A 14,005-nucleotide genomic window follows, 5' to 3' on the forward strand; every position below is an offset into this window, starting at 1 on the left:
ACTTCCCAGAAGATTTTAGTTCCATGATGCTGGTCCCTTCTTAATCACCACAAATTTCATAGGTCCAGCTAACCAGCTTCAATTGTCCCAGTAATCCTTCTATTCTTATCTCTAAAGCCAGAGCTATAATCAGAAGCTGTCAAGTTCTGTTGCTGGGGATGGAACATGCCACTCCTTGTTCTATTGCATTATCACAAGCTTTCTCTTTTCCAGTGATTTCTTTCACTACCTAAGCTTGGCTGTTCCTGGAACTTTCTCTGGAGACAGACTGACCTTAAGCTCAGAGATCTGCATGCCTCTGTCTTCCGAGTTCTGGGATTAAAGGTCTTAATATCCACATCAAAAGTCTGTGTTTTCCAGCCTCAAGATCTGAATCACAGATGTTTCCTTCATTTCTGTATTGTAGTGCATTTCCGGTGAAAAGTTCAAATGAAAGCAATAACCAGGTAATAATAATAACTTCTAAATGTAAATACATCTTGTTCAACTGCAAAAGCATAAAACAATAAGTTTAACTGGTAGAATCTTGACCAGAGCTTGCCAGTCCCTTAATCAGTTTACCTCTTGGAACATAGGATTTAGTCCCAGTGTATCACTTTATTATTTCAACCATATATTTTGTATTATTCCTTTCTCAGTTTACTATGCTTGATCAAAATTATCTTCCTGTGAGTAAACCACATCCCAGAGTGTATACTTAGTTATTTAAGACCTCCTTTATCAATGCAATTAATATAAATCTCTTTATCTTAGTCTTAGGCAGACTCTTTGGAGAAGGGCAAAGAGCAACAACATTCTTCACCAAAACATCATAAGAACAACCTCCAGAGTTCAGATCACCCTTAGCACCCATGTATTCTATATTCCTACTTGGATGATCCATAAAAACCCCACTTAAAGCATTCCACTGCTTTCCAAATCCAAAGTCCCATTATCCACATTCTTCTGAACAAAAACATGGTCAGGTTTATCACAGAGATATCCCATTCCTGGTACAAACTTCTGTCTTATTTAGGGTTTCCATTGCTGCGAAGAATCACCATGATCCAGGCAACTCATATAAAGGACAACATTTAATTGGGGTGGCTTACAGGTTCAGAGGTTCAGTCCATTACCATCATAGTGTGACATGGCAGGAATCTACATCTTATTTCAAAGGCAAACAGGATAAGACTGCCTTTGGACAACTAGGCAGATGATCTCAAATCCCATCCCCATAAAGAAACACTTCCCCCAACAAGACCATACCTACTCCAACAAGGCCACACCTCTTAATATTGCCACTTCCTGGGCCAAGCATATTCAAACCATCACACTGAGCAAGACTAGTTTTATATATTCATGTTTTAAAATAATCAGCTTTGGATTGTTTTAGATTTATAAGAAAGTTCTAAATGTAATGTGACAAGTCTTTATAAACCCTTCAGGTTTTCCCCTTCATGATAATATCTTCTATTTCCATACTGTATTTTGTGCAAAGTTTTCATTTGTCCCTTACTAATAACTTAAGAGATTCCAGACATTGACAATTTTCAAAACTCCAGGCTTCTACACTCTATCTCCTTTCACATCTCCTTGGTCTTTTCTGATTTGTAACGCTCTCTTAAATACTTGCTTTTGATATTTCTGAACCTTTCTGAAGTTTCCATGTTTAGATGAGCTTAACAGTTTATAGAGTCAACATTTTAGATTGAGTCTCAACTTGAGTTTGTAGGATATATTTTTATAATTTGACTGGCTTATGACAATTTTGGAAGAATGTTAAAAATGTAAACTGTTAATCTCAAACCTAATAGGAGATATATGATGAATTTGATATCATATTAGTCTCTTGGATAAAGAATTTTCTGCATCATGAAATATTTTTTTCTGTCATATAGTCTATTCTTTGGAAGTAATTGATTACTGCTAACTTACAAAATATGTTTGAAATATGACTACCTTGTATAACCAAAGAATTTAACAAATATTAGATAGATGAAGTTACTATATAAGGTGGACTAATATAAATTCATTAGTAAAATATCTTTATATTGCATGCCATTGTCACATATTTTATGAAAATTTAAATCAATTTAAATCCAAGCTATACTTATTTAATTGTGAGACACATTAATGAGGGGTGAGATTTCCCAATTCAGAATTCTATTAGTATTTCAACAGATATTCTGAACAAGCAGGAGTTAGTGATTACACGAGTGACTAATGATGTTCATTTATTTCTATATCATGATAAATAACAGTTGTCCATGAGAATTGACTTATAGCTGAACAAATAGGTATCTTTTCTTAATTAAGGAATAAAAGAAGCCCTTCCAGTCTGCACCTGGGGCAGATCTGAGTGTCTGCACTTGTCAACACCCCACAGTCTGCTGGTCTCCCAAGAGATCTGTTGCTGCTAGGGTGACAGATCTCTCAGGACCTGTTACAACTCAGGGACACAGGAGGCAGGCTCCAGACAGAGATACCCAGGCCAGCTAATACCAGAGAAAACCAGATGGTCAGAGGCAAGTGCAAGATCATAAGCAACAGAAGCCAATATACTTTGAAACGATAAGAATCCATCTTTCCCACCAAAGCAAGCCCTGGATAAACCCAATACACCTAAAAAGCATGATGCTGACCTAAAATCCCATCTCATGAAGATAATAAAGACCTTTAAGGAGACTATAACTAACTCATGTAAAGAAATACAGGGAGACAACCGGCCACCTTCCTGGTGAGAGCACGGGGGTCGGCCTGGCCCGAGAGGTTTCTGCCTCAGGCTCCGACGGGAGCCACCTTGGCTCCGGGACTCTGAGGAGGGCAGGCTGCACGGGTGGGGGTGTGGAATACAGAGGCCAGCAGTTTCTGGGACAGGCGAGAGCCAGAGAGCTTCTGGGTCGGCGCAATCTTCGGCTCCAGACAGCTAGCCACCTTCCTGGTGAGAGCACAGGGGTCCGCCTGGCCTGAGAGGTTTCTGCATCTGGATCCCCTGCTCCGGCGGGAGCCACCTTGGTTCCGGGACTCCGCGGAGGGCAGGCTACACGGGAGAGGGTGTGGAATACAGAGGCTAGCAGTTTCTGGGAAAGGCGAGAGCCACAGAGCTTCTGAGGCGGCGCCATCCTCGACTCCAGACAACCGGCCACCTTCCTGGCCAAAGCAACACAGCTTCTGGGAAAGATCCTGTTTTGGGCCTTCATCTTCAGCCAGGAGGAGGTCCAAACACCAGATAACTGTGCACCTTCCCTGAAAGAGGAGAGCTTGCCTGCAGAGACTGCTCTGACCACTGAAACTCAGAGGAGAGAGCTAGCCTCCCACGTCTGCTGATGGAGGGTAACAAAAGCAACAGAGGAACAATCTCTAAACAAAGACAACTATAACAACTAACTCCAGAGATTGCCAGATGGCGAAAGGTAAACATAAGAATCCTACTAACAGGAACCAAGACCACTCACCATCATCAGAACCCAGAACGCCCACTTCGCCCAGTCCAGGACACCCTAACACACCTGAAAAGGTAGACCTGGATTTAAAAGCATATCTCATGATGATGGTAGAGGACATAAAGAAGGAATTTAATAACTCACTTAAAGAAATACAGGAGAACATTGCTAAAGAGTTACAAGTCCTTAAAGAAAAACAGGAAAACACAACCAAACAGGTAAAAGTCCTTATAGAAGAACAGGAAAACACATCCAAACAGGTGATGGAAATGAGCAAAACCATACTAGACCTAAAAAGGGAAGTAGACACAATAAAGAAAACCCAAAGTGAGGCAACGCTGGAGATAGAAACCCTAGGAAAGAAATCTGGAACCATAGATGCCAGCATCAGCAACAGAATACAAGAGATGGAAGAGAGAATCTCAGGTGCAGAAGATTCCATAGAGAACATCGGCACAACAATCAAAGAAAATGGAAAATGCAAAAAGATCCTAACTCAAAACATCCAGGAAATCCAAGACACAATGAGAAGACCAAACCTACGGATAATAGGAGTGGATGAGAATGAAGATTTTCAACTCAAAGGACCAGCAAATATCTTCAACAAAATTATTGAAGAAAACTTTCCAAATCTAAAGAAAGAGATGCCCATGAACATACAAAAAGCCTACAGAACTCCAAATAGACTGGACCAGAAAACAAATTCCTCCTGACACATAATAATCAGAACATCAAATGCACTAAATAAAGATAGAATATTAAAAGCAGTAAGGGAAAAAGGTCAAGTAACATATAAAGGCAAGCCTATCAGAATTACACCAGATTTTTCACCAGAGACTATGAAAGCCAGAAGAGCCTGGACAGATGTTATACAGACACTAAGAGAACACAAATTCCAGCCCAGGCTACTATACCCAGCCAAACTTTCAATTACCATAGATGGAGAAACCAAAGTATTCCATGACAAAACTAAATTCACCCATTATCTCTCCACGAATCCAGCCCTTCAAAGGATAATAACAGAAAAAAACCAATACAAGGACGGGAACCACGGCCTAGAAAAAACAAGAAGATAATCCCTCAACAAAACTAAAAGAAGACAGCCACAAGAACAGAATGCCAACTTTAACAACAAAAATAACAGGAAGCAACAATTACTTTTCCTTAATATCTCCTAATATCAATGGACTCAACTCCCCAATAAAAAGGAGGAGTTGGTTCTTTGAGAAAATCAACAAGATAGATAAACCCTTAGCCAGACTCACTAGAGGGCACAGGGAAAGCATCCTAATTAACAAAATAAGAAATGAAAAGGGAGACATAACAACAGTTCCTGAAGAAATCCAAAACACCATCAGATCCTTCTACAAAAGGCTATACTCAACAAAACTGGAAAACCTGGATGAAATGGACAAGTTTCCAGACAGATACCAGGTACCAAAGCTAAATCAAGAACAGGTTAATGATCTCAACAGTCCTATATCCCCTAAAGAAATAGAAGCAGTCATTAATAGTCTCCCAGCCAAAAAAAGCCCAGGACGAGACAGGTTTAGTGCAGAGTTCTATCAGACCTTCAAAGAAGACAAAATTCCAGTTCTTCACAAACTATTCCACAAAATAGAAACGGAAGGTACTCTACCCAACTCATTCTATGAAGCCACAATTACTCTGATACCTAAACCACAAAAAGACCCAACAAAGATAGAGAACTTCAGACCAATTTCCCTTATGAGTATCGATGCAAAAATCCTCAATAAAGTTCTTCCTAACCGAATCCAAAAACACAACAAAACAATCATCCATCCTGACCAAGTAGGTTTCATCCCAGGGATGCAGGGATGGTTTAATATACGGAAATCCATCAATGTAATCCAGTATATAAACAAACTCAAAGACAAATCCACATGATCATCTCATTAGATGCTGAGAAAGCATTTGACAAAATCCAACACCCATTCATGATAAAAGTCTTGGAAAGATCAGGAATTCAAGGCCCATACCTAAACATGATAAAAGCAATCTACAGCAAACCAATAGCCAACATCAAAGTAAATGGAGAGAAGCTGGAAGCAATCCCACTAAAATCAGGGACTAGACAAGGCTGTCCATTCTCGCCCTACCTATTCAACATTGTACTTGAAGTCCTAGCCAGAGCAATTAGACAACAAAAGGAGATCAAGGGGATACAAATTGGAAAGGAAGAAGTCAAAATATCACTTTTTGCAGATGATATGATAGTATATATAAGTGACCCTAAAAATTCCACCAGAGAACTCCTAATCCTGATAAACAGCTTCAATGAAGTAGCTGGATATAAAATTAACTCAAACAAGTCAATGGCCTTTCTCTATACAAAGAATAAACAGGCTGAGAAAGAAATTAGGGAAACAACACCCTTCTCAATAGTCACAAATAATAAAAAATACCTTGGCGTGACTCTAACTAAGGAAGTGAAAGATCTGTATGATAAGAACTTCAAGTCTCTAAAGAAAGAAATTAAAGAAGATCTCAGAAGATGGAAGGATCTCCCATGCTCTTGGATTGGCAGGATCAACATTGTAAAAATGGCTATTTTGCCAAAAGCAATCTACAGATTCAATGCAATCCCCATTAAAATTCCAACTCAATTCTTCAACGAATTAGAAAGGGCCATCGGCAGATTCATCTGGAACAAAAAAACCGAGGATAGCAAAAACTCTTCTCAAGGATAAAAGAAGCCCTGGTGGAATCACCATGCCTGACCTAAAACTGTACTACAGAGCAATTGTGATCAAAACTGCATGGTACTGGTATAGTGACAGACAAGTAGACCAATGGAACAGAATTGAAGACCCAGAGATGAATCCACACATAGATGGTCACTTGATCTTTGACAAGGGAGATAAAACCATCCAGTGGAAAAAAGACAAATGGTGCTGGCACAACTGGCGGTTATCATGTAGAAGAATGCGAATTGATCCATTTCTATCTCCTTATTCTAAGGTCAAATCTAAGTGGATTAAGGAACTCCACATAAAGCCAGAGACACTGAAACTTATAGAGGAGAAAGTAGGGAAAAGCCTCGAAGATATGGGTACAGGGGAAAAATTCCTGAATAGAACAGCAATGGCTTGTGCTGTAAGATCAAGAATCGATAAATGGGACCTCATAAAATTGCTAAGCTTCTGCAAAGCAAAAGACACCGTCAATAAGACAAAAAGGCCACCAACAGATTGGGAAAGGATCTTTACCTATCCTAAATCAGATAGGGGACTAATATCCAACATATATAAAGAACTCAAGAAGGTGGACTCCAGAAAATCAAATAACCCCATGAAAAATGGGGCTCAGAGCTGAACAAAGACTTCTCACCTGAGGAATACCGAATGGCAGAGAAGCACCTGAAAAAATGTTCAACATCCTTAATCATCAGGGAAGTGCAAATCAAAACAACCCTGAGATTCCACTTCACTCCAGTCAGAATGGCTAAGATCAAAAACTCAGGTGACAGCAGATGCTGGTGAGGATGTGGAGAAAGGGGAACAATCCTCCATTGTTGGTGGGATTGCAAGCTTGTACAACCACTCTGGAAATCAGTCTGGCGGTTCCTCAGAAAATTGGATATAGTACTACCGGAGGATCCCGCAATACCTCTCCTGGGCATATATCCAGAAGATGTCCCAGCCGGTAAGAAGAACACATGCTCCACTATGTTCATAGCAGCCTTGTTTATAATAGCCAGAAGCTGGAAAGAACCCAGATGCCCCTCAACAGAGGAATGGATACAGAAAATGTGGTACATTTACACAATGGAATACTACTCAGCTATTTAAAAAAATGAATTTATGAAATTCCTAGGCAAATGGATGGACCTGAAGGGTATCATCCTGAGTGAAGTAACCCAATCACAAAGGAACTCGCACAATATGTACTCACTGATAAGTGGATATTAGCCCAGAAACTTAGGATACCCAAGATATAAGATACAACTTGCCAAACGCATGAAATTCAAGAAGAACGAAGACCAAAGTGTGGACACTTTACCCTTTCTTAGAAATGGGAACAAAACACCCATGGAAGGAGTTACAGAGACAAAATTTGGAGCTGTGACAAAAGGATGGACCATCTAGTGATTGCCATATGCAGGGATTCATCCCATAATCAGCTTCCAAATGCTGACACCATTACATACACTAGCAAGATTTTGCTGAAAGGACCCAGATATAGCTCTCTCTTGTGAGACTATGCCGGGGTCTAGCAAACACAGAAGTGGATGATCACAGTCAGCTATTGGATGGGTCACATGGCCCCCAATGGAAGAGCTAGAGAAAGTACCCAAGGAGCTAAAGGGAACTGCAACCCTATAGGTGGAAGAACAATATGAACTAACCAGTACCCGGGAGCTCTTGTCTTCAGCTGCATATGTATCAAAAGATGGCCTAGTCGGCCATCACTGCAAAGAGAGGCCCATTGGACTTGCAAACTTTATATGCCCCAGTACAGGGGAATGCCAGGGCTAAAAAGGGGGAGTGGGTGGGTAGGGGATTGGTGGGGTGGGTATGGGGGACCTTTGGGATAGCATTGAAAATGTAAACGAGGAAAATACCTAATTAAAAAAAAAAAGGAAATACAGGAAAACATAGCTAAGCAAATAGAAGCCCTTAAATAGGTAACAAACAAATACCTCAAAGAAATAAAGGAAACCCAATAAAAAAGTCAAGGAATTGAACAAGCTGGTCCAAGACCTAGAAATGGAAATAGAAACCATAAAGAAATCACAAATATAAGCAATTCTGAAAATGAAAAACCTAGGAAAGAGGTCAGGAGCTACAGAAGCAAGTATCACCAATAGAATACAAGAGATCAAAGAGAGAATCTCAGTCCTAAAAGATACCATAGAAGATATTTACACAACAGTCAAAGAAAATATAAAGCATAAAAAACTCCTAACACAACACATTCCAGAAATCCAGTACACACACAATGAAAAGACCAAACCTAAGAATAATAGAAGAGGATAAAAATTGACAGCTCAAAGGGCCAGAAAACATCTTCAACAAGATCATACAAGAAAACTAACCTACAGAAAGAGATAGCCATAAAACTACAAGAAGCTTACAAAACACCAAATAGATTGGACCAGAAAAAAAAAAAAAAACAAACCCTACTGTCACTTAATAATCAAACAATAAATGCACCGAACAAAGAAAGAATGTTAAAAGCTGTATGTGAAAAATGTCAAGTAACATATAAAGGTAGACCTATCAGGATTACACCAGACTTCTCAACAGAGACTAAAAGCCAATGATCCTGGACATATGTCATGAAGACCCTAAGAGAACACAAATGCTAGCCCAGGATACTATAACCAGCAAAACACTCAATCATCAAAGATGAAGAAAACAAAATATTCCATGACAAAACCATATTTAAATATCTACACCAAAGAAAAAACAAGAAATTAATCATCTTACAACAAACCCAAAAGGAGAAAATCTCTCTCTCTCTCTCTCTCTCTCTCACACACACACACACACACAATTCCACCTCCAACAGCAAACATAGCAGGAACTAACAATATTATGTTTTTAATATCTCTCAAGATCAATGAACTCAATTCCCCAATAAAAAGACATAAGCTAACAGACTGGATATGCAAGCAGGATCCAGCATTTTGCTGCATTGAAGAAACACACCTCAATGACAAAGACAGTTGCCACTTCAGAGTAAAAGGCTAGAAGAAAGTTTCCTAAGCAAATGGTCCTAAGAAACAATCTGGAGTAGTTGTTCTAATATCCAGTAAGATAGACATTCAACCAAAAGTTATCAAATGAGATGGGGAAGGACATATTCATCAAAGGAAATATCTATCAAGATGAAATCTTACTTCTGACCATCTATGTTCTAAATACAAAGGAACTCATATTCATAAAAGAAATTTTACTAAAGCTCAAAACACACATTGATCCCCACACAATAATAGTGGGAGGCTTCAACACCCCATTCTCACCATAGACAGGTCTTTGAAACAGAAACTAAACAGTCACAATTAAACTAATAGAAGATATGAACCAAATGGATTTAACAGCTATATACAAAACATTTCACCTTAACACACACACACACACACACACACACACACACACACACACACACACACAAATATCATCTTCTCAGCACCTCATGGTACCTTCTCCAAAACTGACCATATAGTTGGTCACAAAACAGGCCTCAACAAAAACAAGAAGATTGAAATAATCCCATGCACCCTATCGGATCACTGTGGACTGAGACTGGTCTTTAATAACAGTAAAAACAATGGAAAGCCCACATACACATGGAAACTGAACAATGTCATACTCAATGATTACTTGATCAAGGAATAAATAAAGAAAGAAATTAAAGACATTTTAGAATTTGATGAAAATGAAGGCACATCATACCCAAACTTATGGGACACAATGAAAGCTGTGGTAAGAGGAAAACTCATAGCTCTAAGTATCTACAGAAAAAAGCTGGAGAGAGCTTACTCTGGCAGCCTGACAGTACACCTGAAATCTCTAGAAGAAAAGCAAATATACCCAGTAGGAGTAGATGGCAGGAAATAATCAAACTCAGGGCTGAAATCAACCAAGTAGAAACAAACAAAACAAAAACTATACAAAGAATCAACAAAACTAGGCACTTGTTCTTTGAGAAAATCAACAAGATAAATAAACCCTTGGCAGACTAACCAGAGGGCACAGAGACAGTATCCAAATTAATAAAATCAGAACTGAAAAGGGAAATATAACAACAGAAACCGAGGAAATTAAAAAAAAAAAAAACTATCAGATCCTACTACAAAAGCCTATACCCAACAAAACTGGAAAATTTGGATGAAATGAACAATTTTCTAGACAGCTACCAGGTACCAAAGTTAAATCAGGGTCTGATAAACCATCTAAACACTCCTATAACCCCTAGGGAATGGCAGCAGTAATGAAAAGTCTCCCAACAACTACAACAACAAAAAAGCCCACGACCAGATGGTTTTAGTGCAGAATTCTATCAGACCTTCAAGGAACTCCTAATAACAACTTTCTTCAAACTATTCCACAAAAATAGAAACAGAAGGTACTCTACCCAATTCATTCTATGAAGCCACAATTACACTAATAGTTAAACCACACAAAGACCCAACAAAGAAATAGAACTTCAGACCAATTTCCCTTATAAATATCAATGCAAAAATACTCAATAAAATTCTGGCAAGCCAAATCCAAGAAGACATCAAAACCATTCACCACTATCAAGTAGGCTTCATCGAAGGTATACAGGGATGGTTCAATATAGGAAAATCCATGAACATAACCTACTATATAAACAAACTCAAAGAAAAAAAAAATCACATGATCATCTCATTAGATGCTGAAAAGCATTTGTCAAAAATTCTTTAAAAGTCTTGGAAAGATCAGAAACTCAAGGCCCATACACACACATAACAAAAACAATATATACCAAATCATAAGCCAATATGAAATTCAATGGAGAGACACTTGAAGCAATCCCACTAAAATCAGGGACAAGACAGGGATGCCCACTCTCTCCATACCTATTCAATATAGTACTATAAGTTCTAGCAAGAGCAATAGGAAAACAAAAGGAGATCAAGAGGATAAAAATTAGAAAGGAAAAAGTCAAAGTGTTGATATTCAAAGATGGATAGTATAGCTACGTGACCCTAACATTTCTACCAAAAATCTCCTACAGCTGAATAACCCATTCAGCAAAAGGGTTTTTTGATAATTTGATACCAAATTAACTGAAAAAGAAAACAGTAGACCCCCCCCCCCGCTTATACAAATAATAAACAGGAAGAGAAAGAAATTTGGGAAACAACACCCTTCACAATAGCCACAAATAGTACAAAATGTATTATTATAAGTTTTACCAAGCAAGTGAAATATCTCTATGACAAGAACTTCAAATCCCTAAAAAAAAAAAAAAAAAAAAAAAAAAAAAAAAAGAAGGTCTTAGAAGATGGATAGGTCTCGAGCCCCGGGCTTCCTTGCCAGCAGAGTCTTGCCCAACACCCGCAAGGGCCCACACGGGACTCCCCACGGGACCCTAAGACCTCTGGTGAGTGGAACACAGCGCCTGCCCCAATCCAATCGCGCGGAACTTGAGACTGCGGTACATAGGGAAGCAGGCTACCCGGGCCTGATCTGGGGCACAAGTCCCTTCCGCTCGACTCGAGCCCCGGGCTTCCTTGCCAGCAGAGTCTTGCCCAACACCCGCAAGGGCCCACACGGGACTCCCCACGGGACCCTAAGACCTCTGGTGAGTGGAACACAGCGCCTGCCCCAATCCGATCGCGCGGAACTTGAGACTGCCGTACATAGGGAAGCAGGCTACCCGGGCCTGATCTGGGGCACAAGTCCCTTCCGCTCGACTCGAGCCCCGGGCTTCCTTGCCAGCAGAGTCTTGCCCAATACCCGCAAGGGCCCACACGGGACTCCCCACGGGACCCTAAGACCTCTGGTGAGTGGAACACAACTTCTGCCAGGAGTCTGGTTCGAACACCAGATATCTGGGTACCTGCCTTGCAAGAAGAGAGCTTGCCTGCAGAGAATACTCTGCCCACTGAAACTAAGGAGAGTGCTACCCTCAAGGTCTGCTCATTGAGGCTAACAGAGTCACCTGAAGAACAAGCTCTTAACAGTGACAACTAAAACAGCTAGCTTCAGAGATTACCAGATGGCGAAAGGCAAACGTAAGAATCCTACTAACAGAAATCAAGACCACTCACCATCATCAGAACGCAGCACTCCCACCCCACCTAGTCCTGGGCACCCCAACACAACCGAAAATCTAGACCCAGATTTAAAAACATTTCTCATGATGATGATAGAGGACATCAAGAAGGACTTTCATAAGTCACTTAAAGAATTACAGGAGAGCACTGCTAAAGAGTTACAGGCCCTTAAAGAAAAGCAGGAAAACACAGCCAAACAGGTAGAAATCATTAAAGAAAAACAGGAAAACACATCCAAACAGGTGATGGAAATGAACAAAACCATACTAGAACTAAAAGGGGAAGTAGACACAATAAAGAAAACCCAAAGCGAGGCAACGCTGGAGATAGAAACCCTAGGAAAGAGATCTGGAACCATAGATGCGAGCATCAGCAACAGAATACAAGAAATGGAAGAGAGAATCTCAGGTGCAGAAGATTCCATAGAGAACATCGACACAACAGTCAAAGAAAATACAAAATGCAAAAGGATCCTAACTCAAAACATCCAGGTAATCCAGGACACAATGAGAAGACCAAACCTACGGATAATAGGAATTGATGAGAATGAAGATTTTCAACTTAAAGGGCCAGCTAATATCTTCAACAAAATAATAGAAGAAAACTTCCCAAACATAAAAAAAGAGATGCCCATGATCATACAAGAAGCCTACAGAACTCCAAATAGACTGGACCAGAAAAGAAATTCCTCCCGACACATAATAATCAGAACAACAAATGCACTAAATAAAGATAGAATATTAAAAGCAGTAAGGGAGAAAGGTCAAGTAACATATAAAGGAAGGCCTATCAGAATTACACCAGACTTTTCACCAGAGACTATGAAAGCCAGAAGAGCCTGGACAGATGTTATACAGACACTAAGAGAACACAAATGCCAGCCCAGGCTACTATACCCGGCCAAACTCTCAATTACCATAGATGGAGAAACCAAAGTATTCCACGACAAAACCAAATTCACACAATATCTTTCCACGAATCCAGCCCTTCAAAGGATAATAACAGAAAAGAAGCAATACAAGGACGGAAATCACGCCCTAGAACAACCAAGAAAGTAATCATTCAACAAACCAAAAAGAAGACAGCCACAAGAACAGAATGCCAACTCTAACAACAAAAATAAAAGGGAGCAACAATTACTTTTCCTTAATATCTCTTAATATCAATGGACTCAATTCCCCAATAAAAAGACATAGACTAACAGACTGGCTACACAAACAGGACCCAACATTCTGCTGCTTACAGGAAACCCATCTCAGGGAAAAAGACAGACACTACCTCAGAGTGAAAGGCTGGAAAACAATTTTCCAAGCAAATGGACTGAAGAAACAAGCTGGAGTAGCCATTTTAATATCGGATAAAATCGACTTCCAACCCAAAGTTATCAAAAAAGACAAGGAGGGACACTTCATACTCATCAAAGGTAAAATCCTCCAAGAGGAACTCTCAATTCTGAATATCTACGCACCAAATGCAAGGGCAGCCACATTCATTAGAGACACTTTAGTAAAGCTCAAAGCATACATTGCACCTCACACAATAATAGTGGGAGACTTCAACACACCACTTTCTTCAAAGGACAGATCGTGGAAACAGAAACTAAACAGGGACACAGTGAAACTAACAGAAGTTATGAAACAAATGGACCTGACAGATATCTACAGAACATTTTACCCTAAAACAAAAGGATATACCTTCTTCTCAGCACCTCACGGGACCTTCTCCAAAATTGACCATATAATTGGTCACAAAACAGGCCTCAATAGATACAAAAATATTGAAATTGTCCCATGTATCCTATCAG

Source organism: Mus musculus, chromosome 18, assembly GCF_000001635.26.
Source record: "Mus musculus strain C57BL/6J chromosome 18, GRCm38.p6 C57BL/6J".
In the NCBI taxonomy this organism is placed as follows: domain Eukaryota; kingdom Metazoa; phylum Chordata; class Mammalia; order Rodentia; family Muridae; genus Mus; species Mus musculus.